This window comes from Echinops telfairi, unplaced genomic scaffold, assembly GCF_000313985.2.
Source record: "Echinops telfairi isolate 266 unplaced genomic scaffold, ASM31398v2 ScPeMD7_443;HRSCAF=831, whole genome shotgun sequence".
NCBI lineage: Eukaryota > Metazoa > Chordata > Mammalia > Afrosoricida > Tenrecidae > Echinops > Echinops telfairi.
Genome location: NW_022104341.1, coordinates 72,524,124 through 72,541,936, shown reverse-complemented (window position 1 = coordinate 72,541,936; position 17,813 = coordinate 72,524,124). Strand labels below are relative to the sequence as shown.

Sequence of the window (17,813 nt, the reverse complement as noted above, 5' to 3'; positions counted from 1 at the left end):
GCTTTGTCTTCAGCAATCGTGTAGGGAAGGTGAGCATCATGGAATGCCAGTTTAATATAACAAAGTATTCTTGCATTGAGGGAGTACTTGAGTGGAGGCCCAAATTCAATCTGCTACCTTAATACTAAACCTATAAATATATGCACATAAATCTATTTCCCCATCCTCATATATAAATATATTTACATATGCATATGACTTGATTTAGACCTCTTTGCCTCCTAGCTCTTTCCTCTATTTCCTTTGACTTTCCTCTTGTCCCACTGTCATGCTCAGCCTTCGTTTGGGTTTCAGTAATTCCTCTCGGTTACATTACCCTTGATCAGGCCCTACCAAGCCTCCTACACCCTCCTCACCACCGATTTGGACCACTTGTTTGGTCCCTTGTCCCTGGGTTTGTTAACACCAGTTCCTTTCCCCCCACCTCCCCCTCTCCCATGTCCCCCTGGAACTGTCGGTCCTGTTGTTTTCTCCTCCAGATTGTTCCTCCATCCTCTGTTATTTAGATAGCCCTGCAGAGATAATAACATGCACGAAAATAAGACAGAGCAAAACCAAGCAACGAAAGAAACAAAACAACAACGACGAAAAGCCAATGACAAAACAAACAAAAACACAACACAACAACAACAAAAAAGAAAAGCTTGTAGTTAGTTCAAGGACTGTTTGTTGGCCTTTAGGAGTGTTTTCCAGTCGAGTCTGATGGGGTGCCAAGACCTGGCCCCAAAGTTTTAATCATACATTGATGCTGGATTTTATCAATTTTCCCCTACATATATCAAGCTATCTTATTGTTTTCTCCGCTTTATCCTGTTAATTAGATGACTTATATCAGTGTTCTCAGCTTGGGACAATTTTGTCTATCTGGGAACATTTTGGTTGATGTTACTCAACTGGAATTGAGATGACATTGGCCTCTATTGGCATACGTCACTGCCTTTGCTTTGCTAATGCTTTGCTAAGGGTTTTGGGATCGCGAGAGATCGGCCAGACACTCCCCTTCCCTGTACAGCCAGCTCTTCATGTTCGGGTTACCCTGGCCTCATAAAATGAGCCGGACGGCCTCCTGCTTTCGCAGTTCTCGGGGAGGGCTTATGTACAAGAAATGGTCTTTCTTAAGTGCTGGAAAGAATTTACTTGTGACACCATCTAGGCGCGGTGTTCTCTTTGGGGGAACTCTTTAGGGATAGCTTCAAGTTTTAAAACAGATTTTCAAGTTTTCTAATCCTTGGGTTTATTTTTGCTTCATTTGTTTGTTTGTTGTATTTCATCTAAATTCAATGGAATGGAGCCTGGGATTGGGCCCTGTGAGCAGGGCTTGGGGTCGGGGTCTGACTTCCCTTGGACTTCACAAGCGGGGAGGAAAATCCAACTGGCATTAGCTCCAGGCCTTGTCCTATGTGGTGGAGGTCAGACAGGTGTGCACCCTGGAACGCCCCTTACCAACTCTGACACCAGCCACTTCTCCCATGGTACTCTGTATTTCCCTGCTGGGCTCAAGGAACCACTGCAGTGGCCACCCAGAACTCACTAACAATACTCCTAATTATGTGCTCCATTAGGCAAATGACTGGTTACAATGAAAGATCTGGAATGTTCAGGATGCAGTTCTCTGGTCAGGACCGCCTCTTGGTAGCAGTGCTCACATGCAGGCCTCTCTCTGGTCTCCAGTTTCGCAGCCACAAGTGTTACTGACAAGTGTCACTAAGCTCTTCTAGTTGTGCTGAGAGATGCCAGCAAGGACCCCATTCTGCCAGTGAGCCTGCACCGGAAGGCACTGAGCTTTAGCTCTGTGAGCGCCTGGAGCCAGCCCCCCTCGGCAAGCCTCCTGCCCCAAAGCACTCTTGCTCTGTAGACTGGACGCCCACTGTGCTAGCTTGTGCTCTTGGGGCAGTCTCTCTCTCTCTTTGTGGTCCCCTACACTGAGGAGGTGCAGTAGAGATCATGAGGTCCAAAGGATGCTCTCCACGACAGGCTCTTCTTTCTTTATAAATTCCTTATCGGGAGTTAATACAGCTCTCATATCATTCCACAGTTCAATCCCATCAAGCACTATTGTGCAATTGCTACCATGTTTCCAAACATTCTTTTCCTTCCTGGACTCCTTGACATTGGCTCTCTTTTGCTCGCTTCGCTCCCCTCCTCCCCGCAGTGTTCACACCCCCACAAAAAAACCAACAACCTTTATTCTACTTGCTGTTCCTCTAGGTTCATCATTTGTGGAGTTCCCTGACCGAAAACCACAAAATCATGTAACACAGCTTCAAGAGGGTGACCCCCACCCCCCCAGGACAGCTCATCTGAGATAAACCCCAATATGAACAAACAAAAACAAAGCAAAACACAGAAAATGCCGAAAATCAGATCAAGTCCAACATGCACCAGAGGGGGACCAGCCAACAAGTTTTAACCTTCCAAGTCAGGTTTCTTCCTTTGATCTTCTGTACTCATCTGCAGGCCGCTTTGTTTAGTACTGAGTTTCCTCCCATCCCTCTATTGTGGATAGAGGGAGATCACCGGAGGCTTATTTCCCTTGTAGATCCCACAAATGTATCTTGGGCTCCCACTGTCATCCAGAGCCTTCTGCAAACCAGATTCTCACAACTTAGGATCTGAACGATTCACTCCTTTGACTTCGGATTCTCTGATTTACAATCCTTCAGTCACTGAAGCACTTACTGATAAAGATCAAGGATTGCAACCTTCTGCATGGGTTGAAAATTCAAAGCAAAGAAAAATCAAAATATCTGTGGGCTTGCACTTAATTCTAGCCCCAATCTAAAAACAATTAGTTCTCATGACATGAAGAAATCACTGAAGATTTGGGTGCTATAGCAAAGTGCGGTGAAGAAACTAGATGGTGCCTGGCTATCGGAAATAGCATCTAGGGTCTTAAATGCTTGTTTCAAACAAGAAGCCATCTAAGTATGGCATCAACTCTTAGTCCACATGGAAGAAGCAAGCACACCAGCCTGTGTGAGCCAAAGATTGTAAATAACACAATCTCAATCTAAAGGGGGGAATGGCATCAGAGCTTAAATAGTGAACACCTGGTTTGTAGAAGGCTATGGATGACAGTGGAAGCCCAAAATCCATTTGCAGGATCCAGACTTGGATTCAGCCTCTGGTGAATCCCCTCCAGTCATAGCTGAGGGATGTGAATAGCCCTCTTATCAGACAGAGATCATTGTAAAGTTGATTATGGATGTCATTAGGTTAACATGTAACATGTAACCTTGTCATTTGATCTCACTTTTGATCGATTTTAAAGCTGTTTCAGTTTTAAAAAGGAAAAGGGAAGGAGAACTACACATGAAGTCAGCCCCTGGGGAAGCCCCTCTGACCATGGACCAGAGAGGTGACCAGCCTTGCTAACACTAAGACTGCATTGGAAAGTGGATTGTTGTAGACGCCGTGAGGTTGAACTTGAACACCCTATTATTTGATCTCCCTTATGATCCATTTAAATTTGTTCTAGTTTTTAATATTTTCTGCTTTCTTTTCAATTGAGGTTTTTATCTGTTTTACTTTACTATTCTTGTTCGTTTTTTAATGTTTTTCTGTATGTGAAATCCAGGATAGTTACATCAACAGAGAGTGTAACTGAATTGATGGTTGGTTCCTGTGGTAGTTACATAATCTGTCAACTTGCAAAGGGGTGGAGTCTAACCTGTCAATCAGGTCACAGCAAGAGGCCTCTTTGTGGGCATGGCCTTCTCCTGAGGATTCTGGGAACTCCTTGGAGGTGGGACACACACTCTCTTTGCTTGTCTCCTTGCGAGACATTCCTGTTGACAAGCCACCTGGAGCTACACGCTGATGGACCCAGAGTCCTGGAGCTGCCACGTGGAGACCCGCACCAGTGCTGAGATGCTCCCACCACCACTGGATCCTTAAGACTTTCCACCCACTGGCCTGCAGTCTTCCTGCATTTGGCATCATTGCATGTGTTTCATGAGTCTGAAGAGGAATTCATAGACTGGTATTGGACATATGGGCTTGTATTGGCCTTATGGACTTGATCTGGACTGGGCTGGATGTTCTCTTAATATACAATTGCTCTTTTATATAAAGCTCTCTCTTATACACATATGAGTCTCCCTGGCTTTGTTTCTCTAGTCAACCTGAACTAACACAGTTCCTTAGGAGTATGGTAGGGGAGGTTGGGGAGAAATGCGGAGAAAATGTTCTAAAACAGATTGTGGTGATGATTGCACAACTCTACTTGATGTGACTGAACTAGTGAATTGTTATGATATGTGAATTATATGCCAATAACATGTTGGGGAGAAAAATAAAAGAAAACCCAAATTCTCACAACTGGACCAACAGGTAAGATCATGATGGATGGAGAAGATTAATAATGCCAAGGATTTTGTCTTGCTGGGACCCACAATTAATGTTCGTGGAGGCAGCAGCCAGGAGCTCAAAGGATGAATCTCACTGGGCAGGTCTGCTGCACACGACCTCTTTAGAGTGTTAAAACGTGAGGTCATTACGTTGAGGACCATGGTGAGCCTGACTCAAGCCATGGTATTTTCAAGGGCCCCATCTGTATGTGAAAGTTGGGCACTAAACAAGGAAGATTGAAGAAGAATCGATGTATTTGAGTTACAGGGCTGGTGAAGAATATTGCAAGTCCCACGGACTGCCCAAACATCAAACAAACCTGTCTTGGATGACGTGCAGGCAGAATGCTGTGTTGGTCTGGAAGCTTCTGACGCGAATAAACTGCTGTCTCTCAGACTGGTTGCACGGCAGCTCTTTCGTCTCTTAGTCTCTGTGCTTATAGATAATCTCCCCCATTTGGGGGCTTTAGCCTATATATTGCAGGTTGCAAATTTTAGAGAAAATGGTGTTCCCCAAATAAAGATTTCACTTTCAAATAAAGTCAGCACTTGGAGGTTCATATTTTCCAACATAAAATACGCTACTGAGTCATGGTAGAAACAACAATGGGCTCCTTTAAGGAGCGGCCCCCCGCCCCCACAAAGGTCTGCATGAACGAGGCCATTGTGAGAGCTGACAGGAGCCTTCCTGCTGGTCACAAGTAGGTTATCAGTACAGGGCCCCTCGCCCCACAGTGACTTCTTTTGTTGAAGACACTCGCTCCAGTGCCTGGTGCTGGGTATTCTGGGAAAAGAATGGAATCAACCCGCCTCAAATGCCTTCTATGCTCCCACTACGACGCCGGCAGCTGCATCAAGCAAGAAAACAGAAACCACTCAAAGGATCGCAAGCAGATAGGACGTAATAGAGGAAATAATGTGCGTACTGTTGGAAAGACTCCGAGAACAAAAGAGAGGGGTGACAGAGTGCTCTCTCGATGAGGGCATTACAGGAAGCCAGCCCAGGCCATCACTGCTCACAGCCCCGAAGCCGGGGGATCTGCCTATGGAGTCAGAGGAGACTGTCGGATCGGCCATTGCTTCTGCAGGAACCAGGAAGCACTGGGCTGCCTCTGCGGCTGCCCTGGTAAAACAAATGGGGCTGCCTGGTCTAGGGGGCCTTGGTGGCAAAGTGCATTACGTGTTGGACTTCTGACAGAAAGGTCAGCAGTTTGAAACCACCAGTCACTCCCCAGGAGGGAGATGAGACTTTCTACTCCTCCCTGAAACCCACAGAGGTGTCTTCCTTTCCCAATAAAGGGGTAGCTGTAGTTGACCCCAGCCCTGCTCTGCCACCTCTCAGTCTGGAGCTACCACAGCCAACTGGTCGCATGAGGTCACACCCATGGGGATCACAGAGTGGTGCCTCCTGTTCTGCTTGTTGTCACTGGTTGGCATCCACCCACTCCTCTCCATCATGCTGCCAGCAGGCACCGGGCAACCCTCCAGGTGGAGCTCTGCTCCTGTCCCTGAGAAGCCCCATATAGTCAGACAGATTGAGGGAATAAACAAGGTAGAACTGGCCCCTGGTAGTTTCCGAGACAGTTACTCTTTATGGGAGTAGAAAGCCTCGTCTTTCTCCCTGGGAGCAACTGGTGGTTTTGAACCGCCGACCTTGGGGATCACAGCCCAAGGAGTAACCAACAACACACAGGCTGACAAAGAGAACAATGATCAGGTGAAGCGAGGACCACGAGCCTCAAAGCAGTCAACCTTGCCAGAACAGAGGAGCAGCATGTGCTCAGAAACAAGGTTCGGAAGGCCGGAAAGGAGGGGAAGGAGCGCCCCGCCCAGCGAGCGCTGGGAAGTGTTGTGACATTGAAGGGACTACAATAAAGTCAAGAAACAAAACGTTGTGTCCAACACCGTAGGACAAGGACAGCCCTGGAGAGCATCGTGCCTAGCAAAGTCAGTCAGCCTCGTAAAAAATATTTTATGGCACCATTATTAGAGAGGAAAAGAAAGAAAAAGGAAACCGGCTTTCACACCAGAGGACAAGACTTTAAAGACTATTATGAGGCCAGGATGGTAATGGGGAAGAAGGAAGGGGTGGGAAACTATGGAGGGAGAGGGAGAGGGAGGGAAGAAGAGAGGGAGGGAGGGAGGGAGGGAGGGAGAAGGGAAAAAAGAACAGCATGTACGCAGGCTGTAATGGAACACTGTTCCTGATTTGATTTGATGAGCTGGCCTGTTGGACTGTGGCACTGTGTAAAATGTGCAAGTGCGTGTGTGTGTGTGCGTGTGTGTGTGTGTGTGTGTGTGTGTGTGCGTGCATGTGTGCGTGTGTGACACCCCATAGACAAAACACAGGAGAGGCAAACTGAAATGGACTGGGATTCTTTCCTGATGTGTACGTCTGCTGCACACACACAAAAGAGGAAGGAAACAAAAGCATATACACCGGCTGGATGGGAAGCTAATGCGCTTCTTTCACCCAAACCACAATCAAATGCTTTTAAAAAGAGCTCATGGAATTCCCAGGCGTTGGGAGCTTACTGGTACCACGTAGAAGTCCTCCAGCGCCACTCCTTCCATCATTCCCAAGAGGCCTTTCTCTCCCCTGATGGCAACCTCTCTCGCTGGCATCCACCTTCAAAGACTAACTGGCAGCCTACCCTCTCTTGTGGATGTATATGGACTCGTGGCTTGTGTGGCTACCACATGGGGGGTCATCCGGTCAGAACAGAGCCCACGGCCGTGAGTCAGTTGGGTTGTTTTGAACTTTCAGTGAGATATGGTAGTTCTTGGGAATGTCTAGAATTAAAAACAAAATCAGAAAGAAGCAAAAGAGTTACCAGCAAAACAAAGTTTCTCTGTGCTGGCCCAGAGAGTAAATGGTTTAGACTTAGAGGATCCTTCCATTTCTGTGCCGATGACTCAAGTCGGCCGTGTAGGGTGAAAGCCCCACAGACAGGAGGTACATGAATGAACATGACGTGTTGCAAAAAACCTTGATTTGTGGACACTGACATTTGAATGTGACATGACTTTCAGGTGCCACAAAATATTCATTTTCTTGTGATTTCTTTCCAACCATGTAAAAATGTGAAAGTGATTCTTCCCGGGCAGCACAAGAAGCAAGGGGGCTTCATACAGTTAGCAGATTGATTCTATTGTCTTCACATTTCATTTTCCACAAAACTTTTGAAGCCACTTCGTCTTATTTACTGCCCGGACTGATGTCTGCAGATGTGGGCTATCCACACCGAGAACACAGAAGCAGCTACTGGGAAATGGTCAAGAATTGCTTCCCATGAATTTTGGAGCTTTTGGCTTCTTCTGTTGCTGGGAAGGTTTCCAGGATTTTTTTCAAACCATACTAGGAATTGTGGGTGATGATGTCTGAGGGTCTCTGGAGGCGGTTTAAGGAGCCCCGGCATTGCTGTGTGTTAGACACTGGGCAGATGGCCACCAGGTTGGCGGTTCAGACCCACCAGGCACTCATCGAGAAAAAGATGAGGCTGTCTGCTCCTGGAAAGACTGACTGTCTCCGGAACCACGCATAGCGTTGCTATGGCTTGGAATCAACTTGATGGCAGTGGGTCTGGGTTGGAGGCATTTGAGTCAAATGATGTCGCAGGAGTTAAAGCATTTGGCTGCCAGCCCAAAGGCTGGTGATTCCATCCCACTAGCCACGCTGATGGAGAGTGTTGTGGGACTCTGCTTAAAGATTTAGCACCTTGAACCTCCATGAGGCAGCTCTATATCCTCTGAGGTCCCTAGGAGTCTAAATCAAGTCAGTCACTGGGGGCCGGGTGGCACTTTGAATATAGAAACTCAGCTTGCCTAGACTAGAATCAGAAAGGGTTGCCTTGAGTTTTGAAGGCTAAATTGAAAGAGTGGGTTAGGAAGCGCACAAGCAAACATGTGAAGTGATGTGGGCGGGGCTGCACATGGTTTGAGGCGAGGGGTCGAGGCAGAGGGAGATGCGACAGGATCATGCCAGGGCTTGGAAGCCAGGCACCTGGGCTTTTATTCCAAGCCAGGAATTTGTAACTTGAGATCTGTGAATTGGACTTCAGAGCATCGCTAAGAGGCATGGCCCTGGTCTGGACAGAACTCGACCTCTTCCAAGATGCACTGGAATTTGGACCCTGTGGTAGCTTGGTGTCATCAATCAGGTGCGACTCAGAGCCACTCGATGCAAAACAGACTGAAACACTTCCTGGTCCTGCACCCCCTCACCACTGTTCTTCTGTTGGAGCTCATGGGGACAGCCATTGTGTCAACCTTTCTCCTTGGGGGTCTTCATCGGACCCTGGGGTCGTTACATAACTTCAAGCCAACTTGAAGATACATAAATGTGTAGGGTGGTATTTAACCTGTCAATCAGGTCCCAGTCTGATGGTGACTCCTTGTGGACATAGCCTTCTCATAAGGAGGGCCCTGGGGGACGGATGAGTCCTACAGGACCAGTGGTGTGAGTGGCGAAACAGGGAGGGTAAAGGGAGAATGGGTAGGGAAGAGGGAACCGATTGCATGGAACTGTGTGTGACCTCCTCCCTGGGGGACAGACAACCGAAAAGTGGATGAAGGGAGACGTCGGACAGGGCAAGATATGACAAAATACCAATTTATAAACTATCAAGGGCCCATGAGGGAGGGGGGAGCGGGGAGGGAGGGGAAAAATGGAGGACCTAATGTCGGGGGTTTAAGTGGAGAGAAAATGTTTTGAGAAACGATGTACAAATGCGCTTTACACAATTGATGTGTGTATGGATTGGGATAACAGTTGTATGAGCCCCTAATAAAATGTTAAAATTAAAAAAAAAAACAAAAAACAAGTTGAAGACGGAAAAAAAAAAAGAAAAAAAAAAAGGAGGGCCCTGGCAACCTCCACCTACCTCTCTGCCTTCACCTTCCTGCTGGCTGACCTGCCTGCTGCCCTGCATCCCCGGCCATTGGATCCACATGACTCTGCCCACTTCGGTTGGTGACCTTCCTGCATTCTGCATCATTGCATGCAGCTGTGTGAGCCTGAAGAGGAACCATGGACTAGCATCAGACGTATGGACTTGGGTTGGACTGACCTGGGATGCTTCCTTGCTATAGAAGGACTTCTTGATGGAAAGCTCTTTCTTATACACATACGAGTATCTCTGGATTTGTTTCTCCAGTCACCCCAGCCTAACGCAGACCCTCTAATTTACCAAGCGGGAGTTCTTCTCTCTAGACTGGTCTCTCCTGAGAACACTAACCTTGTGGACAAAATCTTGTTACCTTGCATGCTAAGGAGGTCTTGTCAATGTATGTTGTCTCTTAAACCTCATCGCATTTGAGCTATAAAAGATCACACGAGACCCAGAAACAAGAAGCACTATCCAGGGAAAGATGATGCCATCTGGAAATCACCAATAAAAGTAGGGATGCTGGGACCGTGGAAGCCGAGGCCAGGATCCCCCCTCCCTCTTCCTCTCAGCATGGGTAGGGAGAGCCTTCTTGCCTCCTGAACTGTGAGAGAACAAGCTTTTGTTCACGAAAACTACCCACTGGTGCCATTTCTGTTGTAACAGCACTTCTAAGCCAGACTGGGATGGATTAGGAAAGTCCGAATTCATTCTCCAGGAAAAGTAGAAATCATACTTCAAGTGAGAATTCTACAGAGCCAAGAGAGCCTGCCCTTCATCTCTGTCCTTGCCGCAGTTAGAAGGACCATCTCATGTCCTAACAGCGAGTTACTTCTTGCCCAACCTGGCTTAGGTTGGGTTTCTGGCAAAGGATGCTAAGTGGAGGGGGTGGCATGAGAGTAGAGTGTCCAGTGAAAACTCTAGCTGCCCAGAGCAGAATGAAATGCACGAGGAAGCAGGGAGTGTGAAGGCTGCCACAGCAGGCCCAGAGAGATGCTGTCGCCGGGACCAGAGGCGGCGAGCTAGGTATGGAGAGGACAAGGATGGATAGATTGGATGCATTCCCAAGGTACAGTTAGCAGATGTGGTTTTTGACCAGATGTGGAGGATGCAGGAGAAGGACGAGGTTGGTGGGGGGAGCTGAAACCTCAGGAGGCTGTGCAGGGGGAGGAGAACAAGTTAGTTGGCCACGTGGTGTTGGAAATCCAGGGCAGTGGGTCTGAGGTTTAAGAGGAAAGTTCTAGGCTGGATATGGGGACTTATCATCACGAAACCACAGAGTGAACCAAGAAGTCTGGGACCATGTAGGAAGGGCCCATGTGTGTGCTGCTCCAGTGTTGCATGGCCAATGGGCATCTTACGACCCATCAAAGCCACTGGGGTCACAGACTTCGGCCCAGTGTATTGGTGTATTAGTGTGGGTAGACTAGAGAAACAAATCCAGGGAGATATATATATATGAAAGAGCTTTATATCAAAGAGCAATTGTGTATTAAGAAAACATTCCAGCCCAGTCCAGATCAAGTCCCTAAGTTCGGTATTAGCCCATAAGTCTGATATTAGCGCATGAATTCCTTTTTGGACTCACACAGCACATGCAATGGTGCTGAATGCAGGAAGATCACAGGTCAGTGGGTGGAAAGTCTTTTAGATCCAGGGACGGTGGAAGCATCTCAGAGCTGGTATGGGTCTCCATGTGACTCCTCTAGCTCCAGGACTCTGGCTCAATCAGTGTGTCTCCATGTGGCTTGTCAACAGAATGTGAAGCAGAGAGACTGTGTGTCCTGTCTCCAGAGAGGAAGAGGTCTCATGTGGAGTAGCCATGGGGGCGAGGGCCGGTTTGGCAGGAGGTGAGGCAGAAAGGGGGCTCTTGGGAAATCCTGAGCTGGAAGGTCGATGGTTCTGGAAGGGTCTCTGTGCCTGTAAAGAAATCAACGGCTCATCAAGCAACACTTGGGATACTGATTCTGAGAGGGACCGTGGAGAGCTGGGAGGGAGGTGGCCAACGGAAGTCAGAGGTTCCAAAGGGACCGTCGTTGGCTCTGGGGTGGCTCCCACAAAATGAGGCCCTCTGTTTTACTGTCACAGGGAAGGGGATTCAGCCAACAGCCAGCAGGCGCGTGGAAGCGATTCTTCCCAGAGCCTTCGGAGAGGAGCCAGCACCTGACCTCATTCTTCTTGTGAGGCAGGAACAGGTAAACCAGTCCAGCCTCCCTGACTGCTTAGTCTCGGGCTTGCGAAGGACCCCAACTTTTTCTCAGATAGGGTGATAGGGTGGCTGGGGCTGGGAGGGGCAGGGACTTGGCCAGGTCCCTGTCTGCCAGGCTCGCTCGCTTCCCTCTGCCCGTTTCTGCAGGTTGAGAACACGGTCCACTCTGGAGCTTGGCTTGCTGTATCTTCCTCAGAATCTCTGAAGACTAGGAGTCACTGGCTCTTCCCCAAAGTCTGAGCTCGTCCATGGGCCTGCCCAAGGCTCCCCAGTGGTTACCTTGGAGTCGGGGCCACTGCCAGCCCTCCGTCGGTGACCGCTCCCCCACCCCCCGCCCCTGCCCCAGCACTAGCTTCTTTGTCTGAGCCCTCAGACAAGACTTCCTCTCCTCCTGCGACTGGTGTGCATCTCTCAAGGTCAGGGCTGCTGGCCAATCTCACCCGGTGGGACTAGGACAGAAATGCCTTCCAAGGAAGCTGAGGCCGTGAGGTTCCTTGTCTTACCCACAGAGTACGGCTTCCTTTTTCAGAAAATGAGCTCAGAGGACGACTCCTTGCCTTTCCATGAATAGACTGTCTCCCAGGGACTGAATTCCAGGAACTCTATGGGGCCACCAGAGACGATGACTTGGTGTGGGCCTTTCAAGCTTAGCTGCAGGGAAGAGTATGTCCCCACTGGGTGGCTGGAGATGCAGGAATCCTGGTGCCACGGCGGACCTAGCTTGGGCTCAACAAGCACCTCAAGGCATTAGAACAGGAGCAGCTCCCACCTCAGGAGAGAAGCTTAGCACCTTTTTATGATGCCAGAGGCCCAGAGAGGGGTGGTCACTCGCCCAGAACTGCACAGCACCAAAGTGGCAGGGCTGAGCCAGAGCCCAGGTCAGGGATCGGCACATGTTTTTCTGGCTTTGCGAGTCACGTACAATCAGATCACAGCAATTTGACGCTGATGCTGTCATGCACAGGCGATAACCTGAAGCCTGAGCATGTCCGAGTTCCAATACCACTTTATTTATGGACACTAATAAATACATTTATGTGACCCTCATAAAACCTTCATGCCCCATGTACTTTATTTATCTCTGGTTCTTTTTCAACCATTAAAAATGCTACAAAACGGTTTTTAGTTTGTGAGCCACACAGAAACAGTGACCGGCAGTAGGACTGACTTGGCCACAACCATGGCCTTAGTCCGTTTGTCCCTTCTTTTGTCCCCCAGACACAAGCTTCCAAGACCAAGGGGCTATTGCTTCTGCCCTGGGGCTGATCGGCTGGTGGCAAGGGCTCTGGACACCAGAACTCCCTGCCTGTCTCCAAGTTGTACTTGACATTTGCTGTGTGACTTCAAGCTACTCGCTGCCCCTCTCTGGGTCTATAAAATAGAGATGGAAGCAAGGTAGTGGCTGTCAAGCATGTTCTCATCTCCCTCACCCCCCCACCCCAGGCTTTTTCCCAAAGGAAAGCTAACACAGTCAGTCCCCTCGTATCAAAAGCTCACATAAGGGGACCTGCTCAGACTGCCTGGAAGAGGGTCTAAGAGCCATGTCCGCTTCCACCTACACCACCACCCTCAGAAGCATCCTCGGACTCACTCTTCAGGGTCTGAAAACGTTTGAACGAGCCGGCTTCTATCATTTAACCAAACCCACTGGCACCATGTCCATTCTGATTCACGGCGACCCTAAAGGCAGAGTGGACCGGCGTCCCTGGGTTTCTATGGCTGTGTGTCTTTACAGAACCAGACGGTCTGATCTGCCCCCCTCTGAGCAACTGGCGGGCTCCAATGTGCGACCTTTCCCTTGGAAGGCCAGTGCCTCACCCGCCTCACCACCTGGATGCCGAGATCCTATGGGAGCTAGTCTGAATCAGGGATCTCTACCTCTGACGACCAACCGACACTTTACATGAGGTCGTTCTTTGTTGTAGGGGAGATGGAGCGGGCTGTGTGGGGGCAATGCAGGGTGCTGAGCAGCCTTCCCGGCCTCAGCACACGAGATCCCCCCACCCCAGCTGTGATGATCAAATACGTCTCCATAGCTCGTGGGGCGCAACATCAGCCCTGGCTGAGGGCCCCGGTTCATGGCCTGAGCCTCCCCCTCAGAATCCTGTTGCTATTTGATGTGAAGGAATGTCCTGGGAGCTCCCACCAGCCTGGGCTCTATGCTGGCTGCCTCCTTCCCTCCCTCCCTGTGGGACTGCAGTGGATTCCCGTCAGGGCACGGAGAGGAGCCGCTCACGCATACGGCCCCATGGTAGCTACACCGACTCGAGGGGGGACTGGCCCTGCGGTGATTAGACACTGGGCTGCTCACCACAAGCCAGCAGTGGACATCAGCAGTCTCTCTGTGGGAGACAGATGAGGCTCTCTACTCCCGTCAAGAGTGACAGTCTCAGAATCCCACAGGGGCAGTTCTACCCGGTCCTATGGGATCACTATGAGTCAGAATCCACTCGATGGCAGGGAGTGAGCCTGGTGGGCCTACTGAGTGCCAGTGAGACAGAGATAGGGACGGAGCCCACGATGGCCATCCCGCACTGAACATATACAGGGAGATGTGGCAAGATGTCCCTGAAGGATTCTATTACATAGCAACATGGTTTTGGCTGCCACTGAGGTTGTCCTTAACTCAGGCTGGTCCCCTGCACGACTGCTGTCACCCACAAGGTTGTCATGTGTTGGTTTTCCGAAGTAGATTTCCTGGTCTTTCTTCCTCGTCTTTCTCGGGCTGGAAGCTTTGCTGACACATGCTCAGCCTCACAGCAGCACACCAGCCTCCCAGGACAGACAGCTGGTGGCTGTGCATGAGAACTTTGGCCTCCCGTATGGTAGGCGAAAATGCTGCCACTGGGCCACCAACGCCCTCCAAGTAAATAAGGCCTTTTAAAAAAAATGACACGATCAGACTTTTGTACAATATAAACATTTGGAAAGAGTTATATTCAAATGTGACCGTAGTTGTCTCCGGATAGCAGTGAGTCTCAAATCTTGAGAAAGGGGGGCGGAACCCCTGTGCTAGAAGTTGGGGGTGGGGAGGGGCAGGGGGGCATGCTCTCTCAATAAGATCATGGATTCCCTCGCTGTTTCCTGTCTCCTTCGAGTCCGTAACAAGCACAGTAATTATTACGGACACTGACGGTGAGCCAAGCACTGTTGTTAAGCATGTTTGCTCATGGAATCGTAATAAAACCCTGGGAAACGTGGCCCCACTGTTCCTTTTACCCACCGGGGAGTCCGTGGAGGCACAGAGCAGTGCCGCCCCTTGCTCAAGGGCCCACGGCCAGGCTGGGGCGGAGCTGGGACACAGAGCTGGGGGCGGATCTCTCCGACAGCAGCCCCCTGACCTCCTGGCTTCTCCAAGTGTGGTCTTGGGTCCTGGCCTCAGAATGACCCACCCCAGGGCACAGGAGGGTGGGTGAAGCCAGTGCAGATGAGGGCCCATTTAGGAAAATGTGTTCTTTACCCTTTATAGGGTTGGAGACACACTGTTCTTGATTTGTGAGCAAGAATGCTCCAATTTTCTTTTAATTTACTGGTATTTCTCACATTTTCTGGAATGTCTGTCTATTTAGTAGAAAGGCATTTAATAAGGGTGATCGATGCTATGATCAATGGTATGTTAAAGGCTAATGAGAATTTGGAAGATGAAGCAGGTAATTCTACCTTGGGACACTGAGGGGATGTCACCTGGAGAAGGTAGCCTGTGACCTGAGTGTTAGTGGAAGTATGTGAACTCACCAGGTGGAGAGGTGAGAGAGGAGGGCCTTTGAAGGCTGGGAAGCAGTTTCCTCAAAGGCATGACCTTGTGCTTGGAGCACATAGGTGGGCTCAGAGTGGCCTGGTAGGGAGTGCAGGAAATGAGGCTTTGGGGCAGGTGGTGGGGGACAGGGACCTGGTCACAAAGGGCTTAGGAACAGAGGGCAATAGGGAGCCATAGAAGGATTTAAGCAGGGGAGGGACTGGTTGTGGTTTCAAAGCTCCAGCTGATGCAGGATTGAGGACAGGCAGCCTGGAAACAGAGAGGGCAGGGAGAGGCTGTAGCAATGGTTTGGGAGGTAGGTGGGTGGATTGAATGAGAAGGGGTCAGTGGCAGTAAATAAGCAGGTGCCCATGGGTCTGTAAATTCTGATTAATATGGATTTCAGCACTTATCTCCCGGACAGGAGCTTTGTGGCTTTGGACAAGGCACTTCTGTGGGAACGTCTATGACTTAGCTGGGATCTCTACCTCTGACGACCAACCGACACTTTACATGAGGTCGTTCTTTGTTGTAGGGGAGGTGGAGCGGGCTGTGTGGGGGCAATGCAGGGCACTGAACAGCCTTCCCGGCCTCAGCACACGAGATGCCCCACCCCACCCCAGCTGTGATGATCAAATACGTCTCCATAGCTCGTGGGGCGCAACATCAGCCCTGGCTGAGGGCCCCGGTTCATGGCCTGAGCCTCCCCCTCAGAATCCTGTTGCTATTTGATGTGAAGGAATGTCCTGGGAGCTCCCACCAGCCTGGGCTCTATGCTGGCTGCCTCCTTCCCTCCCTCCCTGTGGGACTGCAGTGGATTCCCGTCAGGGCACGGAGAGGAGCCGCTCACGCATACGGCCCCATGGTATCTACACCGACTCAAGGGGGGACTGGCCCTGCGGTGATTAGACACTGGGCTGCTCACCCTTTGTCCAGAAGCTGGTGACCTATGTTCTCTGAGTCACAGCTGATCCCCAGGAAGGTCTGGGGCTGCTCGTTCGGAGAGACGAGGGTGCCCTAGCCAGCAGGGCCCACCAGGATACCCAAACATCATGGTCCACACCAGGGGCTGGGGGGAGAGGAAGACAAGAGTCAGCCCAGCTGGGCCAGATCCCCAGGTTCACATCAGCCCCCAGTCCCACTCCTCCCCTGTGGTCCAACCACATCTGGTCCTGGTCCTCAGGGAGGTCACAATCAAGGAGGGGAAAGGCGCCAGGCCAGCGCCAGGAGGAGACGCTCTTGCTAACCCCTCAGGACTACCCTGGGAGGAAGGGCCCTGGCCTCTGTCTGACTGATGCCATTAGACTGAATGGTCTTCTGGCCTAGACGTGACCGAATGGGTTCAGAGGTCACAGCTTGGCCCTGAATAGCCAGCGTGGGCCAGGGGCCCCTGGTTTAAGTGGGTCTGAGCGGGAGTACTAGCCACCCTGTGCAGCCCTGAGCCTCGATCTCACTCCAGGCATGGAGCAGAGTCACGCCCCACCGGACGCTTACCTGTTCAGGAAGGAGAAAGGGTCCTGGCCTCGAGCTTTCTCTCACATTTGGCCCCAGCCCCCCGCCGCCCCTGAGCCAAGAAGGCTGCTAATGCCTTTGGTCCCCCGAGCAGCTTGTCCTCCCCTTCAGGTGACCAGAGCAAAGCTCTGCCTGTCTGCAATCCTCAACTTCCTGTCTGTAAAATGAGGGCATTCATGCAGACCACACACACTACAGATGAAAGTCTGTAATGCGTCACCGGTCTCCCTGGCCAGGGGAGAGAGAACCCAGCCCTCTCCGTGGACCAGTTCCTTGGAGATAAGAGGTTGGAGGATCGGCCCCGACTCTGCACTGGCCTGGTCTGACACAATGACGGCAATCACCCTCGCAGAGCCTCTGATCCCCACTGGAGAGGCTGCTGGACTTCGTGTGTCCTGGGGCCCTTCTGTGCCCCTGGGGTGGGTGGGGCTCAACCCTTGGCCTTGGGGGAGGGGGGCGGGAAGGGGGGGGGTCTGGCCCCAGCCCTCCGATTGTTGGAAAAGACAAAAACAAACTCGACTGTGTAACCCGGCTGTTCAGCCTTTAACCCTTTTAACACTGAATTATTTTCGGCTTCGAGTTTTTGGTTGAACCCATATGGGAGGCAGACTGAATGCAATGCCAAAATATATGCACGAGTATATATATGGTTGAAGGTTCGCAGATGGGGTTGTGGGGGCAAGACAGCAGCAGAGGGCAGACCTTTCCCATGCAAGTCTCCGGGAAATTCCGGTGAATGGTGGCTTTGTTGCTCCTCCCCCAACAGCCCCCACCCCAAACTGTGGCTTTAAGGGTGGGCGGGTCGGCGGGCGGAGGCGCGGCCAGCTGAGCCGCTCCCAGCGCGGGCCACCCTAGCTGGAGACACTGAGGGACTCTGAGGACGAGGATGCGGATCTAAGGAGAGGCGGGGAGTCCGGAGACCCTACTGCGCCTGGACTCCAGGAGTCGAGGGCGAGCCCGCGGCCCCCAGCAGGTGACAGAGCTGCGCCCCCACCACCACCCTCCCGCACTGGGTGGGGGTCTGGACAGACGAGACTCCTGAGAGCAGGACCCCAGAGCACCTTGGGGCAGCTCGGAGAGCAGGACACGGGGAGCCCACCGGAGCTTACCTCTCCCTCTCA

At 50.9% G+C, this 17,813-nt stretch overlaps 1 protein-coding gene across 1 annotated transcript in view; it reads left to right on the top strand.

The window, feature by feature from the left end:
* Positions 1-17,600: 17,600 nt before the first annotated feature.
* The window catches only part of TMEM61 (transmembrane protein 61), a 9,165-nt gene continuing 8,952 nt past the window's right edge, over positions 17,601-17,813 (top strand). Inside the window, exon 1 of the mRNA XM_004699642.2 lies at positions 17,601-17,665. The gene's annotated coding sequence lies outside the window, so the exon portion shown is untranslated. The remainder of the gene's footprint in view (positions 17,666-17,813) is intronic.